Source organism: Papaver somniferum, chromosome 2 (assembly GCF_003573695.1).
Source record: "Papaver somniferum cultivar HN1 chromosome 2, ASM357369v1, whole genome shotgun sequence".
In the NCBI taxonomy this organism is placed as follows: Eukaryota; Viridiplantae; Streptophyta; class Magnoliopsida; order Ranunculales; family Papaveraceae; genus Papaver; species Papaver somniferum.
In genome coordinates, this window is record NC_039359.1 from 124901996 (window position 1) to 124919669 (window position 17674).

At 37.3% G+C, this 17674-nt stretch overlaps 1 long non-coding RNA gene across 1 annotated transcript; it reads left to right on the forward strand.

Annotated features, from left to right (window-relative positions):
* The first annotated feature begins 2773 nt into the window (after positions 1–2773).
* Positions 2774–5580, forward strand: LOC113349038. Its single transcript, XR_003359905.1, has 2 exons — positions 2774–4270; positions 4425–5580. It is a non-coding gene; the product is annotated as an uncharacterized LOC113349038 (long non-coding RNA).
* Positions 5581–17674: the final 12094 nt, after the last annotated feature.

The window sequence follows — 17674 nt, forward strand, 5'->3', positions numbered from 1 at the left end:
ATATGACTCAAAATGTATACCTAGGGTCTAATGTCTATAAGTCATCTTAATATTAGATGATACGATTGAGATGACGATTTCTTGGACGTAAGATTTGAGTAATGTAGTTCAATATTATTATTGATCACCAAATCCAGCAATTGGGTTTAAACTACCCATGTGATTAGTTGAACTCGGATTCTCTATTTACCGTTGTAACCAAATGCTGCTTCATGACCGATGTGACAAGTCGAAGTTCAAACCAAAAACTCAAAATTCGCCCATGTGAATCAAAATTTGTTCCATCACATATTTGATTTGAGATCTATAACGGGTTTTAAGCCTACGAACACATATTTGATTTGAGATCTATAACGGGGTTTTAAGCCTACGAACGTAAACTTAGGTTTCTATTGGTAGATTTAGAGTTCATTGTATACTTTGAGTCCAAAATTACATGACAAATAACGCCAAAATTATTGTCATTTTGTTCATTCTGTCTCATAAATAAATTATAAAATTAATGCGTGTTAGTTTATTTTTACAATATGAAAAATACTTATAAAGGATATTTTAGGAGAAAAAAACTTGTGAGGCAATGTGCTTGATAACACATTTTCAAGGAAAATATGTCCAAAATCGACTAAACACAAATCCTTCTGGAAAATGTATAATTTTAAACCATGAATCAGAAGGACGAAAATTGAATCAGAGAAAGCTATTGATTTTTAAGAGGACACAAACCCCAAGAATGTTATGAATGAGAAATAAATCAGGAAACAAGAAATTAATAGAAAAGTCATTTCGACCTTCAACTAGACACAAATTCGAATAATATATAAGAACTAGAACAACTTTTCGGTTTCGCTATCATTCTCATCCTCACGTAGCTCTCTTTGTGTTAAAAAGTTGATAACAACTCTTGGCCACATTTTCGAAGTTATTAGCATTCATATACATTTTTCGTATATAACTGCTCATTCTCATATACTATGTTTATATCGCGCCCACGTCGATAATAATTCTCATATTTTAAAAAGATGTCAAAAAAATAATTCTCATATTTTAAAAAGATGTCAAAAAAATAAAAACCGTGTGAAAAATAGATACTTCAAAATTAAACATCAAGAAATATATGATAGTTAGTTAATTAGGTTTTACGTTAGTTAATTCGGTTTTAGGGCAACTTATTCTTCATTGTAAAACTCATGCATATATACAAAATTAGTCTTTTGACATTATAAATACTAATTATTTATTCGGTGCATGTACCGAATTAAGCCATTTATTTTAAAATTAAATATTTAATATAATCATTATTCATTACTCCTTTCGTTTCAAAACGACAGGCTTGGCTTCTTTTTTGGGGCATGTCAAAAAGATAGGTTTACTGCTTTTCCCATATTTGATTTCATATCTTCATCTCTTAACAAATTTGGGGACCATTTCTTTCTCTTGTTTTTCTATTTACCTATTACCTTCATCTGAGTGGGAATCCGAGATTTATATCGGATAATATGGTAACCTGAGTTCCATGCTAGATGGAAAAATCCACTAAAGAACCATCAAATATTTTACCTCTCATATTCATCTGAATGAAAACCGGTCTGGGGTCTGTATTTGGTAATCTTGTGTGCAGACTTCCAAACTTGATGCCAAAATCCACGGAGGAACAACCAAATATGATATTTTACATATCAACTTCATCTGAATGAGAACCCGGGGTCTATATCTGGTAATCTAGTGAGCTGAGTTCCATGCTAGATGGCAAAATCCACCGAGGAACCATCAAATCTGATATTTTACATCTCATCTTTATCTGAATGGGAACCTGCGGTCTATATGTAATCTTGTAAGTTGAGTTTCATACTAGATGGAAAAATCCATTGAGGAACCATCAAATATGTGAATGTGAACCTAGGATCTATATCAGGTAATCCCGTAAGCTGGGTTCCATGATATATGGAAAAATCCATTGAGGAACTATCAAATATGCTATTTTACCTCTTATATTCATCTAAACGGTAACCTGTGATCTATATCTTGTAATCTTGTAAGCTGACTTCCATGCTAGATTGCAAACTCAACGAGGAACCATCAAATCTGATATTTTACCTATCAACTTCATCTAAATAGGAACATGGGACTATATCTAAGAATCTTGTAAGCTATTTTTCTTTCGAGATCGCTCAATCTACTAAAGGACCATGAAATATGATATTTTACATTCTAAGCTCGTCTGAATGAGATCTTGGGTCTGTATCTAATAATCTTGTAAGCTGACTTCCATCCGAGATGACTCAATACACTAAGGGACCATGAAATCTGATATTTTGCATTCTAAGCTCCCCAAACGAGATCTTCGATCTATATCTAGTAATTTTGTAAGCTGACTTCCATCCGAGATGGCTAAATTTGATATTACGTAATCGAAGGTCAACTTCCGATTTTTCAAGATTAATTTTGTAATCTTTTGATTCGTTTTCTTCATTCGAATTCTTTATAATTATTATATATTATGGTGTAGTATATCCATTAAAATAAATATAAATTACTAGATTTTTATGCTCGAATGGTGTTCTAATAAGTGATAAAATGCAACACCTAAGTTAAAACATGGAGAGTCTGCGGATGAATTTGTTTGTGCCACGTGGTTAGAAGATGACCGGTAGATATTTAGAACCAATTGAATCGGTGTCGAAGCGAATAGTCGTCCAGCTCTACTGCACTGCAATTAGATCTGTCTATATAAAGTTAATGAGAGAGAAATTTATAAGTAAAGATGTCTCTCCTTCTCCTCTCAGCCTCTCCCTTCTCTTTTCGACTGAAACCTCACACTAACTTTTCGACTGAAACCTAACCCACCAAAGAATTCGACTGAAACCCTAACACAATCGAAGTAGAGTTATTGCTCTTGATCTAGAGTTTTTCAAATCTCTTTTGAATTTCATGAAATTATTATTGTTTTCTCTGAATAATTTCATGAAATTGATTGAAGATGAAGAACAAATGTGGAATCCCTAACTTCATCACCAAATCTTGAGTTTTCGGAGTCAACAAAAAATCAACAGAACTCATCAAAACCTAGAAGGGGTTTTATTTTCCATCTCCTGCATATTCAGATAAGTGATTCTAGTAACTTAGATTTATAATTCAGCGGCTTTTTTAAATCGATTATGAGTTTATTTGTTTTTTGAGATAATAATTATAATTTGTTTTTCTGTGTAATGTCATCAGGTCTTTTGAGAAAAATGGGAATATGAGAAACCCTAAATTCATCAGCAAGTACAGATGATTCTGGTTTCTAGTTTCAAATAAAAAATGGGTTGATCGTTTTACTTAGTGAAGCTAATTCTTCAACTTTGTTTTCCTCTCTCGCTATCTGTTGGGACCCTACACTAACACTATCTCTTCGTACAGCACCCTTATCTTTCCTCTCAAACCCTAGCCTTACACATCTATTGCTGCTTCAAATTTTTTTTTTTTTTTTGGGTTCTCGAAGAGAAAAGCCCTGTAAATCCTTTAGTTCTCAATAACCCTGGGATTTATTACACGTTATTTTTGTGCTTGTCTTTGTCCAGTTTTTTTGTTTTGTTTTTGTTTTGATATTCTTGTTTTAGTTGTTCTGAAATTAGGAGGATCTTTTGCTTTCTCGGTCTCTACCCCCTTGATCTTACTGCTCCTCGCACCCTTAGATTACACAGCTCTTACTACTGAGAAAAGCCCCTGATATGTGTTAAGATTTGTAAATCCATTGGTTCTCAGTAGTTCTGGGGTTTATTATCTGTGTTATGTTTGGTTCTGTTTTCGATTTTTTGGTCTTGATAGTTTGGTTGTTTTGTGCAGAGCAGTGATCGAAATGCGCATGAATAGTTAACTGCTTTTGGTCTTGATAGTTCGTTTGTTTTGTCCAGAGTAGTGATCTAAATGCGCATGAATAGTTAGTTAACTGCTGAACCCGATGATCTAATTTCTTTAGTACTACGAATGAATTACTGTATATCTAATTACTGTATGTGGTTACTGCTTTCTTTAGTACTACGAATGAATTGCTGTATGTCTAATTTCTCTGTGTGTGTTTTTATAGGGTTCTGAATATGGTGAGAAGGAAGTGGTGGAGGGGAATGAGGAAAAGAGTATGACAAATATTGATTTTGATTCTAGTTTGTAGTGGTTGTGATTCTGTTGTTTTTTGTGGATTGATGGTACGTATTGTTGGAGTTGTTGGCTAACTGGTTGTGCAATCATTGGTGTTGAACACGAAGAAGAATGTGGACAAAAGCAAGTGAAGGTAGTTGCATCATTTTCTTCTTGACCTATGTATGTGTTGTATTCATTAATCTCAGTAACTGTATGAAACAAAAGATGTAACTTCTACTTATTCATACGAATTTTCAGTGTTTATCATAATTATTCATATTACTTACTCCAATGGCTTCTTCTAGGTCGTAGCTGGGTATACGTCGCAATCTCATTTGAAGATGCAAGTCATTATCTCCTTTAATGTAGATTAGAGATCACTTATCAATTACACCCGTCATGCATCTCTTGGGAAAATTGGGTTCCGGTGTTGCTTAAATTTGTTAAATTTTGTTTTGAAGATGGTGTAAATAAATAACTGCATAAGCTTGTGGAGGTGGAACATTGAATGAATGCATAAGCTTGGGAAAGTGCAGATGACCCTGTCTATTGGGAAGTTTTGATTGGGTGGCTTCATTTCATAATCCATATACACCAAATACGAATTCCAGTCAGCATTACCAATTACATTATTACCAAGAAAATGTCTCTCTAAGCTACACATACTTCTGGTAATAGACCATCTCATCTTCAGTAGCACCCAAACCTGCTCACCATTAATGTTTCTGAAATCTTATCTCTTCTTTGCTATGCACACTTTGCACACCAACTTCCAGCAATCAATCAGTGCTTTGTCTCCTCTGAACCTCGTAACTCATTACGGCAGCTGTCGGGTTTAACAACAACCTATATTGAGCTATCTCAACGTAGCAGATAAAAGAGAACTAAAGATGTGGGTATTGATGGCGATAAAGGTTGCGAAAGGCTGGTTTCAAATGGGAATGGACTAATAGAGTAAATGGAGAGGGGGAGGAGATACTGGAGGTCAGGGACCTCAGGGTACCCGATGGTTTGAGAAGCATCAAGGAATTCAACTGTTTGCGAAGCTGCCCGGACATAGCACGGGCACAAAATCTAGTTTCTTTGTAATTCCTTACCAACTTTGTTTGCGTCATTATTTTGGTGAGTCCACGCTCCCGCTAACAGACTCCTCGTATCACAGTGCAACATTTCCACTTTCAGCAGCACATTTCTGGATTATATTTGTCACTTTCAAACCGGCTTGGTGTTTGAGAGCACAAATAGTTTTAGTTTGCAGAATGGGGTGCAAGCGATTTGTAGTAGCTTCTTATGTTGCACGCCTTTTACACATATCACACTAACAGGACATTTTGTCTTCCTGCTTTGTTACCGACCACCAATTCCCTGTACTACTTTATTTGGTCGATAGTAATTAACGGATCCTAAATTTTGTCTGAACTTGGGCATTAATAATACTCCATAATGGTAATTTTCTATGTACTTAAATGAGCCTTTTATTGAAGCCATTTTCAAGACAAATTGCAGCTCTTTTTTTGGTTTTGAAGTAGTTAACACCGACGAGATCGTCGTACTTGAATTTATCGGAACTAGCGAGTTCAGGTTACGGAGTTGACGGGGCATCATGAAGACGGGGTATCTCTTGGCGGGGGGATCTTGAACAACAATTAATTTCACAGCACTCCTCAAAAATGAACAATATTTCCAAGGCGATCATTGACAATATACACAGCAAATCCAAAAAAGGCGAACTAGTTGGCGCAATCCCTTTATAAGCTTTTATTGTGCACCTTTACCTTGACTCGAGTTCTATGGCAGTTATCCCTCTCAACTATATTTTTCCTGGCGTTTTTAGGGGCCACCCCAAAGGATTTAGGGGCCATCAATTTATACCCAGCCAAAGACTCTAGTTAAGGGATACCCTATATGATATTGAAGTTACATAAATGCTCTTATGGTAAAATTGTATAAAAACCAAATCAAAAACAATTCTACTCATTTCAACTCTTCTTCTTCCAGTTTCCTATTATCTTCCGATTGTGGAAGAAAAAAAAAAATTCCGCTCCAAAGTCAAATGGCCCCAATTAGGTAAGAATCTATCATTTTTGGGGTTTATTTCGCTTTAATTCGACGAATCGAGAAAAAATAATTCTAGGGTTTTCGGTTATTTATCCATATTCGGGCGATATTCATGCTCCTTTACTTCCGAATGTAGTCGTGTTCTTCATTTCTCAAGAACATCGACAGTATTCGGGAGAATTATTTGATGGTTATCGGCCGAATATTGTTGGTCATATCTTCCTGGATACAAACTGGTAATAATCGGTAGTTTAATGAATTTTTTGTCTTTCGAATATATTTAAGTAGATACACAGTATTCGGAAGTACACTCACTACCGAATATATATATATATATATATTGAAAAAATCTCAAAATTTCTGATATAGGAAAAATCCCATTTTGGGGCCAGTATTTATTCGGAAGACAATATAATGTTATATACTTCCGATTATTTCAATTTCAAAATTTGAAAAGTATCAGTTTTTCCCAAATTCTGATTTTTGGGCCATCGTACATTCGGGACTTTACAAAAAAATTATCCTCCGAATATTACAAGTTCAAAACAAACCACGCCATGGCTCTAGGTGGTTCCAAGGGCCAATATATAAGGTTAGACAGCCCATATTCGGAAGTTTGGGTAACTGTTTAACTTCCGATTATTTCAATTTCAAAATTTAAAAAGTATCAGTTTTTCCCAAATTCTGATTTTTGGGCCATCGTACATTCGGGACTTTACAAAAAAATTATCCTCCGAATATTACAAGTTCAAAACAAACCACGCCATGGCTCTAGGTGGTTCCAAGGGCCAATATATAAGGTTAGACAGCCCATATTCGGAAGTTTGGGTAACTGTTTAACTTCCGATTATTTCAATTTCAAAATTTGAAAAGTATCAGTTTTTCCCAAATTCTGATTTTTGGGCCATCGTACATTCGGGACTTTACAAAAAAATTATCCTACGAATATTACAAGTTCAAAACAAACCACGCCATGGCTCTAGGTGGTTCCAAGGGCCAATATATAAGGTTAGACAACCCATATTCGGAAGTTTGGGTAACTAATTTAACTTCCGATTATTTCAATTTCAAAATTTGAAAAGTATCAGTTTTTCCCAAATTCTGATTTTTGGGCCATCGTACATTCGGGACTTTACAAAAAAATTATCCTCTGAATATTACAAGTTCAAAACAAACCACGCCATGGCTCTAGGTGGTTCCAAGGGCCAATATATAAGGTTAGAAAACCCATATTCGGAAGTTTGGGTAACTAATTTAACTTCCGATTATTTCAATTTCAAAATTTAAAAAGTATCAGTTTTTCCCAAATTCTGATTTTTGGGCCATCGTACATTCGGGACTTTACAAAAAAATTATCCTCCGAATATTACAAGTTCAAAACAAACCACGCCATGGCTCTAGGTGGTTCCAAGGGCCAATATATAAGGTTAGACAGCCCATATTCGGAAGTTTGGGTAACTAATTTAACTTCCGATTATTTCAATTTCAAAATTTGAAAAGTATTAGTTTCTCCCAAATTCTGATTTTTGGGCCATCGTACATTCGGGACTTTACAAATAAAATTATCCTCCGAATAATATAGTCGTGTTTAGAAATACCAACTTAATCGGTAGATAAGAATTTAAGTTTGCCACCGAATGTCTTATTCGGAGGGAATACGTGTATCGTTAAAAACCGATTGTAGTGCACCAATGATACGAAACCTCAACGTCCATATTTTCAGAAACCTCAACGGCCATATTTTCAAAAATTAGATCCGTTGGAACTCTAATCTATATAAGGAGGGTAACCCCTCTCAGTTATTATTGAGTAACAAATCTGAATGAAAAACCTTTTCAATGGCAAGTCCATCATCAATCGAAAACATACTTCGAAGATGCAAGCGAACAACTACATCAATTGCAGCAAGGGAAGAAGAAATACAAAAAAGGAACAAACAACCCAAAAAAATTAAACCATCGTTAGTGGCAACGGAGGAGGAGGAAGAGGAAATCAAGGCTAAGAAGCGAGGTCAAGAACAATTCCATCATAGGGAAAGATTAAAACAAGTTGAGGAAGAGACCGAATGGATAAAAAATTATTACATTGTGAAAGATCTACCCAAAGAACAGCAGGACGATCGTATATTTTGGATTAACGTTTCATTGGGTCCTTTTGTTGGTAAGTACAAGAAGCCACGCCACAATTATGAACCATCCCATGTTTCTTCAAGGGTGCACCATGTTATAAAATTGTGCACCGAGTACAACCGTATTCTTGCTAGGCACAGAGACGACAGGTTTGCGGCACAAGATGCTTATTCCAAGTGGAGAGGAGAGTCGTTTCTACATTTCGAAGCCGCGTTGATTGTTGCATCTCGGACTGGGAAAAAAGAATAACATGTGATGTTTGAGTGCTGTAAATTCAAAATTTTAATATTAATCGGCGGTTTGATAAAATATGGAATTCCCGAATATGATTAATCGTATTGAAGTGTTATAATACTGTTGTTCCGATTACATAGTTTCAAAAAAAATTATAATCGTGCCTCGAAAAAAAACGATCAAACATCGTCATCATCCGAGGGGATCAATTCGAGTAACTCAGCGGGAAAGTTGTTGTCCATAACACGATCCCAATCAACCATGTTGGACTCATATTGTTTCACCCAATCCTTGTGATGGTTTTCAACTAGTGATTGTAGTAGTAGTGGTAAAACGGTTCTTTTCAGACTTGTGAAGGTAACAAAATTTCTAGATTTAAATAAAATTTAGGAAAATAGCAAACTGACGTAAAATTTTATGGAGAAATAGGGGTTGAGATTCCACCAATCAACAATACTTATGTGATCTAATATTTTTTTACTATGCAATTTAAATAATTGGGTTGATTCTAAATATTGCCTAAAGCAGATTTTCCAAAATATCAAATGTTAATCACAAGTATAATACATCAAGAGTCTAAAACTAAGCATGCATTATCAAGGGAAAACACAGTTGATTAATAAAAACCATTTAAATCATTTTTATCAATGCAATTAATCATATAAAAATATTGCATAAATTAATAAAATAGAGATTACCACATAATTATTGTGAGAATGGCTTCCTCTGTCACCCCTGGGATTGGGTTTAGCTCCTCATCCCAAAAACACACTCACAAGATAAATTCATGGCTAAAATAGGTGTTTTTATTGATGATTATATGATGAAATAGGAATTAGCAACGCTGTAAAAGTGTTACAGCGTCACTGTTACAAAGGGGTAAGTGCTGAAAATTAAACGATACTTTTCTGTTGCTGTAAAACAACGACACAGTTTCTCGTTTTAAGACTGATGAAGAACGACTGCCTTAGCAGGTCTGTTCTTCGTCTTCTTCTTCCTCCTCGAACAGCAGCAGCAGCAGCAACAATAACTCTCTGTAATCGCTTCTCCTCGGCTCTCCTGGACTCTAAACTCTCTCCTCAGGGTTTCTAACCTTTCTTTGATGTAAACCAACTCTTATATAGTCTTTTAATCCCCAAAAATCTCTACTGAATCCGACTTTTTCTTTTCTTTTTTCTTCTCTGCGCTGTTGAGAGAATATCTCTCTCTGATCTCCCTGTACGCGTTTATGATCTATTCTGTTGCCCCAAAACTCTCCCAAGACTTTAACATGACCAAGTAGAGTTTTCTTTAGCGTAAAACTCTCCCAGAATCTCCTCAAAAAATCTTTGAAACGTAAACAGAACCATGCGTGTCCTATTTGGACTCTGATTTCTTCTCCCGGCTATTCCAGCCCAATCTGATCGATAAAAACACATGTACCATCTCTGTTTAGTCCATTCACATCCATCCCAACTGATTTTAGGGGTTGAATCTCTTTAGAAACCGTCCATTAATCGAATCCAACTCTGCCAGTAAACATGCATGAAGTTTCCCGCCAAAACATTAATTTGAAAACGTGAAGAAATGTGATCTCCCCATCCAGTTCTGGTGTCCCTTTAGCAGCTGCCTGGAAATGGGTCACCCCTTAGTAATTAGGTTACCCCTTATCCAAAATCAAGGGTCCGTATAGCAAGTGTCCTCTGGGGCATTTTCCGCACTTTTTTCGGGGTTCCTCCGGGGTATTTCTGGGATACTTCCGGTACACTTCTGAGGCGCTTCCGGTACGTTATCAACGGAGGTCCAAATGCCACATTTTTAGCCAAATTCGCCGCAAGAGATTATTTTCCAAAAACACCTACAAATACATAAAATAACCAAATAAGTACAATATCGAGTACTAACAATATATACAAATGAGCTATATTAGACACATAAATGCGTCTATCAAATACCCCCAAACTTATTATTTGCTAGTCCCGAGCAAATCAAAACTACAAAATAAAATCCTAACTCACTGTCGCAGGCATCGTCGATTGCATTTAGCGTATGCAATAAGCCTTTAAACCCCTAGGTGGCCCTAGTGGCCGAGTTATAGTCTCGGGAGGGCTTACCAGAGATATACCCACAAAACCTGTACTCCAGACCTTAGCTATCTACGCAGAACCTTGGAAGGCACTAAAGAATCTCCTTGGTTGGCATACTTATTGACTACAGGAAGAAGTACCCTGATGCGAAATTCCAATTGTGTACACGAGTTTGCACTCAAGCATACTAAAATTCATATAAAGTGACAGAGCTCTACTCAGATAGTTGCACTATGGACATCATATTCGGAGTCAAACTAATCACATGGAAGATCAAGAATGGATATAGAAAAATAGATGGTTTTGATGTTTACTAAGTGAACGGCGTTTCCCATATCTGTCTGAAGGCCTCCGCCAAAATGAACCTATCCTAATGGATTGAGATACTAGTCTGACTAATATCAAACACTGGCATATACAAGGGTACCAGTGGTCGATAACCTAACTCTAGGTCAACACAACTGGCATATACAAGGGTACCAGTGGTCGACTTTATTGAATTTATTCCTTTTGGTCAAATGGTCTGGTCTCAATTTCTTTCTTTCTTTTTTCTTTTTTTTTTTTTTTTTTTTTTTTTTTTTCATCTTTTTTTTTTTTTTTCATCTTTTTTTTTTTCATCTCTTTTTCTTTTCAACTTTTTTTTTTTTTTTTTTTTCATGGTATCTCAATCACTCTAATTCACCCTAGCATTGGTAACAACTTGAATCGTGGGCCCCACCTATCACTTAGAGAAACATAGTTTAAAAACAAAATAAAATAAAAATAGAAGTGAAAAGGACTCAACGAGATATGGTGAAACTATCATGTTATTTCTAACACTGAGCTCTGTGCTTTTATGAATAGACTCTTTAGATGTTTCCATCTAATCAGATTGGTTCCTCAAACTCCTACAATCAAAATGCTTCCATCCACTTAGATTAGTTAGTGCAATCCTCAATAGGCATAAATTTCTAGGCTCTGGAGTTTATTTATTGCAACTAAAGCTAACAAAAAGTGTTTCTTCCCCACCCCCAAACTTAAATCTTACATTGTCCTCAATGTTCTAAGGATGAAAATAAAAGCATGAACAAGGAGAAACTATTACCACTGGAGGGAAAAGAAATAAGGAAGGATATTACCGTATCACATGAACGCGGGAGCCTCCCAGTAAATGCTAAATTTATAGTCATTAGCTAGACATCAAATACCTCAAAAAGAATTTTCACCTTCCAAAGTCGTATACCAATAGTCGAAATAATTGTGGGTCCATAAGACCAAATAGAACTGCCACAAATAGGAGACAAATGCTCAAGATCAGAAAAATGAGCAGATAGAGCACAACCTGATCTAAAGTTTCTCGCAAGACAACTGGATTTATCTGAGGTGCCCACTTGGGCTTCATATGAGTGTCTCGGCAAACAGATTCATCCGAAAAACGGGTCTCTAACATTTGGATTTTCTCCTGGACATTATCAGGCGGATCAGGTTGTGGAGTCTGAATACACTCAAGCGATACCTCAGATGCACTAGGCTTGAGTCCCAAGTTAGGGACTTCTATTGGGGATAATTGACAATCTCTACCCCCAAACTTAGAATTTTGGGTGCCTCTACAATGACTAGTCACAATGTTCCTAATTTCTAGACCATCGGGTTCTTGAAAAAGGTCAATTGCTTTCTCTAAGTCATAATCAGGTGGTTCATCCTCAGCTTGCTTCATATCTTCTATGGTCCACTCTAAGGCTTCCTTATTTTCTTGAAGCACGGTCTCTGGACTACTTTCCTGATCACTATCCAAATCGGAGGCTATAATCACAGGGAAAGACTCGGGTGGGCCTAAAAATGTATAATTAGACTCCAACTCAGGAGGCTCTTTTAAATAAGGTATTAAGATAGACTCAGAAGCTAGTAATGGTTCGAACCTATCTTTCCATATATCAATATCTAACATAGGAACAGAATCCAACAGAGCATTTACTTGTTCAATGTTACTATCATCGTCGAAATCCAGGCTAAAATGGGATAAACAACTCTCCAATGTATTTTCCGGTACGATGTTTGGTAATGACTCCTGAACTAAGGTTCCTATCATGTTCACCTCTTCAATACATGTGCTATCTAGCTCAGAATGTAGCTTGTTTACATTAAAAATATTCAGCTCAATAGTCATATTACCAAAAGATAGATTCATAATACCATTTCGACAGTTTATGATCGCATTAGACGTAGCTAAGAATGGGCGACCTAAAATCACAGGTATTTGGTTCTCTGGGTCGGGGACAGGTTGGGTATCTAGGACCACGAAATCCACTGGATAAATAAACTTGTCGACCTCAATAAGAACATCCTCGATCACACCACGAGGGATTTTAACGGACCTATCAGCTAACTGGAGTGTTATCTGGGTAGGTTTCATCTCACCAAGTCCTAGCTTAAGGTACACATGGTATGGCAGTAAGTTCACACTGGCTCCTAAGTCAAGCAACGCTTTCTCAACACGGTACTTACCTATTGTACAAGAAATGGTAGGGGACCCTGGGTCTTTATACTTAGGAGTAGTGGTATTCTGAATAATAGAACTCACATGACTAGCTATGAAGGCTTTCTTCTGGACACTGAGCTTACGCTTTCGCGTACACAAGTCCTTAAGGAACTTGGCATAAGAGGGAATCTGCCTAATTGCATCTAATAATGGAAGGTTGATATTAACCTGCTTAAAAACCTCCAATATATCATTAAAGTTGGACTCCCTCTTAGTCGGAACTAGCAGCTGGGGAAACGGGGCTCTGGGAACAAAGTGAGGCTCAACAGGACCCTCATTGGTCTCTTTGGAGACTCTATCAGTCTCCTCATTTTCTGGCTCAGCAGGGTGAACTACAGCATGTTCACTATCAGGCATGGCGACCTTGTTGTCAACTTTCTTTCCACTTCTTAGGGTTGTGACAGCATTCACATGATTGTACGATTTCTCTCCTGGGTTAGGATCAGTATGACTAGGGAACCTTCCATCTCTCTCACTTATAAACTTAGCTATTTGTCCTACTTGAAGTTCTAACTTGGCAAGACTCTGGGAAGTATTCTTCAATTCCTGCCTAGTTTCTTGTTGAAAGCTCATGTGGTTCTTTGATAGCATGTCATGGTTACTTACTAACATAGTGATAGCTTCCTCTAAGGTAGAGATCTTTTTCTCGGAAGTGTTCTGAAACTGGGTTTGACCTGAAGAGTTCTTAAAACCAAAACCTGGGGGAGGCTGAGAATTGCTAGACTGGCCTTGATCTGGCCCTTAGACCAAGAGAAATTAGGATGGTTTCTCCAACCAGGGTTGTAGGTTTCTGAGTATGGTCAAACTTCTGACGGTTCTCAAACCTAGAGTTGTTATAGACAGCATGGGCTTGTCTTCACTAACTGACCTTCCCAAAATGAATTATCGGGCTCTATTCCACAACTAGAGACTTGAGAGGCTCTATTAGGTTCAACAAGGGACCTATTTTTAGACTGACCCATTTCTAAAGCTTCTAACCTTCTGGATAAAGCAGCAAACTTAGCATCTGACGCAAAACTCGTATCTACCATATTGGTGCTACTTCTATTGACCAAGAGTCTTTTAGGGGGTTCAACACAAGATTCCCACTGTTGGGATTTTTCAGCGATAGCTCCTAAGAAGGTAAAAGCATCATCAGCATTTTTACTAGTGAACTCACCAGCGCACATAGACTCAACCATGGCTTTGGTCGAATAGTCTAAACCATCATAAATAATCTGTACAAGTTTCATATTATCAAATCCATGGAGAGGACACTGAGATAGGAGATCATTGAATCGCTCTAAAAACCTATAAAGAGACTCTCCCTCTTGTTGCACACTAGCACTAATTTTCTGCCTAACAGCTGCAGTTTTATGCTTAGGGTAGAATTTCATATAGAAAGCAGCAATAAGTTCCTGCCATGTTTCAATAGATTCAGATGGTAGGTTGTTTAGCCAGGTCTTGGCTTTATCTCTCAAGGAAAATGGAAACATCTTAAGTTTCAAGACTTCATCAGTAAGGTCTTTTATTCTAATTGTCCCACAGATTTCCTCAAAGTCCCTAGTATGAAAATAAGGGTTCTCATCATCTTTTCCTAAGAATATAGGATTGTAAGAATGGCTTCCTCTGTCACCCCTGGGATTGGGTTTAGCTCCTCATCCCAAAAACACACTCACAAGATAAATTCATGGCTAAAATAGGTGTTTTTATTGATGATTATATGATGAAATAGGAATTAGCAACGCTGTAAAAGTGTTACAGCGTCACTGTTACAAAGGGGTAAGTGCTGAAAATTAAACGATACTTTTCTGTTGCTGTAAAACAACGACACAGTTTCTCGTTTTAAGACTGATGAAGAACGACTGCCTTAGCAGGTCTGTTCTTCGTCTTCTTCTTCCTCCTCGAACAGCAGCGCAGCAACAATAACTCTCTGTAATCGCTTCTCCTCGGCTCTCCTGGACTCTAAAACTCTCTCCTCAGGGTTTTCTAACCTTTCTTTGATGTAAACCAACTCTTATATAGTCTTTTAATCCCCAAAAATCTCTACTGAATCCGACTTTTCTTTTCTTTTTTTTCTTCTCTGCGCTGTTGAGAGAATATCTCTCTCTGATCTCCCTGTACGCGTTTATGATCTATTCTGTTGCCCCAAAACTCTCCCAAGACTTTAACATGACCAAGTAGAGTTTTCTTTAGCGTAAAACTCTCCAGAATCTCCTCAAAAAAATCTTTGAAACGTAACAGAACCATGCGTGTCCTTTGGACTCTGATTTCTTCCCGGCTATTCCAGCCCAATCTGATCGATAAAAACACATGTACCATCTCTGTTTAGTCCATTCACATCCATCCCAACTGATTTTAGGGGTTGAATCTCTTTAGAAACCGTCCATTAATCGAATCCAACTCTGCCAGTAAACATGCATGAAGTTTCCTGCCAAAACATTAATTTGAAAACGTGAAGAAATGTGATCTCCCCCTATCCAGTTCTGGTGTCCCTTTAGCAGCTGCCTGGAAATGGGTCACCCCTTATTAATTAGATTACCCCTTATCCAAAATCAAGGGTCCGTATAACAAGTGTCCTCTGGGGCATTTTCCGCACTTTTTTCGGGGTTCCTCCGGGGTATTTCTGGGATACTTCCGGTACACTTCTGAGGCTCTTCCGGTACGTTATCAACGGAGGTCCAAATGCCACATTTTTAGCCAAATTCGCCGCAAGAGATTATTTTCCAAAAACACCTACAAATACATAAAATAACCAAATAAGTACCATATCGAGTACTAACAATATATACAAATGAGCTATATTAGACACATAAATGCGTCTATCACCTTGCAATGGTTCATCGGGAAGTAATCGTGCCACTTACTCAACGGAGGTAACAGACAATCTTTCTTTAATCTTAAACCGATAAAATGCATTTCATTCACAAATACCATTACGATTCTTCTATCTTTAACCGACTCGTCGCAAGCCGTTCTTGTGGGTGCAAACGTCATGCTAATTCCATACATAGGAGGAACGAAGAAATGTACCACGCAATTCAAAACGTCCGCTAGGAGATATCCAAATTTAGGCATTGTCATCCAATACTTGGATCCGATTGTCTTCAATCCCTTTCGACACTTCACACGCGCAACTAAGTCTTTGAACTCTTGTTCTTTGTCGTATCTATCTCCTCGCCTCATCATCTCCATATAAAAACCATTGTTCTTCACTAGTTGTACCGCCATCTTATTTCTTAAATATTGGCATTGGGTGACATCTTCGATATCCGCCTCTCTAAAGTAACCCATTTGTTCCGTAGCAACGTGAAACCCACAATTTCCATCCCCATCAACCTCATCGGTCGACAAAACAAATGGAATGATAAGTGGAGGGAGTTGTTCCAAATACTCTTTGTATATTGTATATGTGGATCGATTTGGTCTTCCATTAAGATCTCTAGGGCAACGAAGAGTACCTTTGTCCTTTTTATATAAGAATTTCCATTGGTTGGGTTTGTTGCGAGGCGTTCATTTGCTCAACAACTTCTTCGACAACATTGGGTTGACTTACTTGAGAAGGCTGTAGAGATCTTTGGCCTTACTTGTCGGGTGGTTGGTCCACTTTGATCATTTCTTGGACGACCTCTTTTCTTAGGTTCCGGCTCATCTTCAAATTCGGCTTCCGAACACTCGTGCCTAGACAATATTCTTTTATTAGACAAATACTCCTTCAACTCTTTTCTTTGGATGGTCCTCGACACTTCGGTGTTCGGCCTACCGGTGTTCTTTTGCTTAATAGGTTCATCAACCTCCCTTAAACAAGGGTGAAGGGCTTCCTCCAAATTATGCATCAATATTTGCTTTTTGGTGCCGTTTGATGTAGCGTAACGCTCGGCTATTCGTGCATACAATTCCGACTCGAAGAAAGACGGACCATCAACTACCGGGGTGTTCGGAGTGAAATTTAATTGCTTCCAAAATGGGTGAATATCATCGATGTCAATCACTTCAACATACCTACCCAACTTATGACGACATGGGAGTCCAATACCTATCATATCCTTGCAAACACAAACCGTATTCTCGTCATCATAAGTTTTATATAACTTCAATTGTTTCATCATGCGATTTATTGCCCATCTTGAAACTTTATGAACAACTCCCCTTAGAAGCAATTTTTCCTTAATATGTTCCATCGGGAATTGGTGTACACTAAATTGCATACATTTCCTAATCTTTACGAGATCACGATTGGTGAATTCATGGATTTTCTTGGATCGACACAACTCCATTTTGACTACCAATTAGTATTTTCTTTAGTCGACCATGAGACCCCTCCGCAATGCTTGTCGCCTCGTTCTTGAAGTTACGATATTCATATGTCCATGCAAACACAAACCTCTCCTTAATCGTTAACCATTGTGTTTTACAATACTCAACCGGTTTTGGGTAGTCCGTGCGTATTCATCCTCAAATTTCTTCAAGTTACATTCGTAAATTTCCTCGGTCATCGACCAAACGATTTTGTCCCATGCTTTCATGAACATTTTCCAAATTATTCCATCCTCCTTCCACTTTTCTTCAAA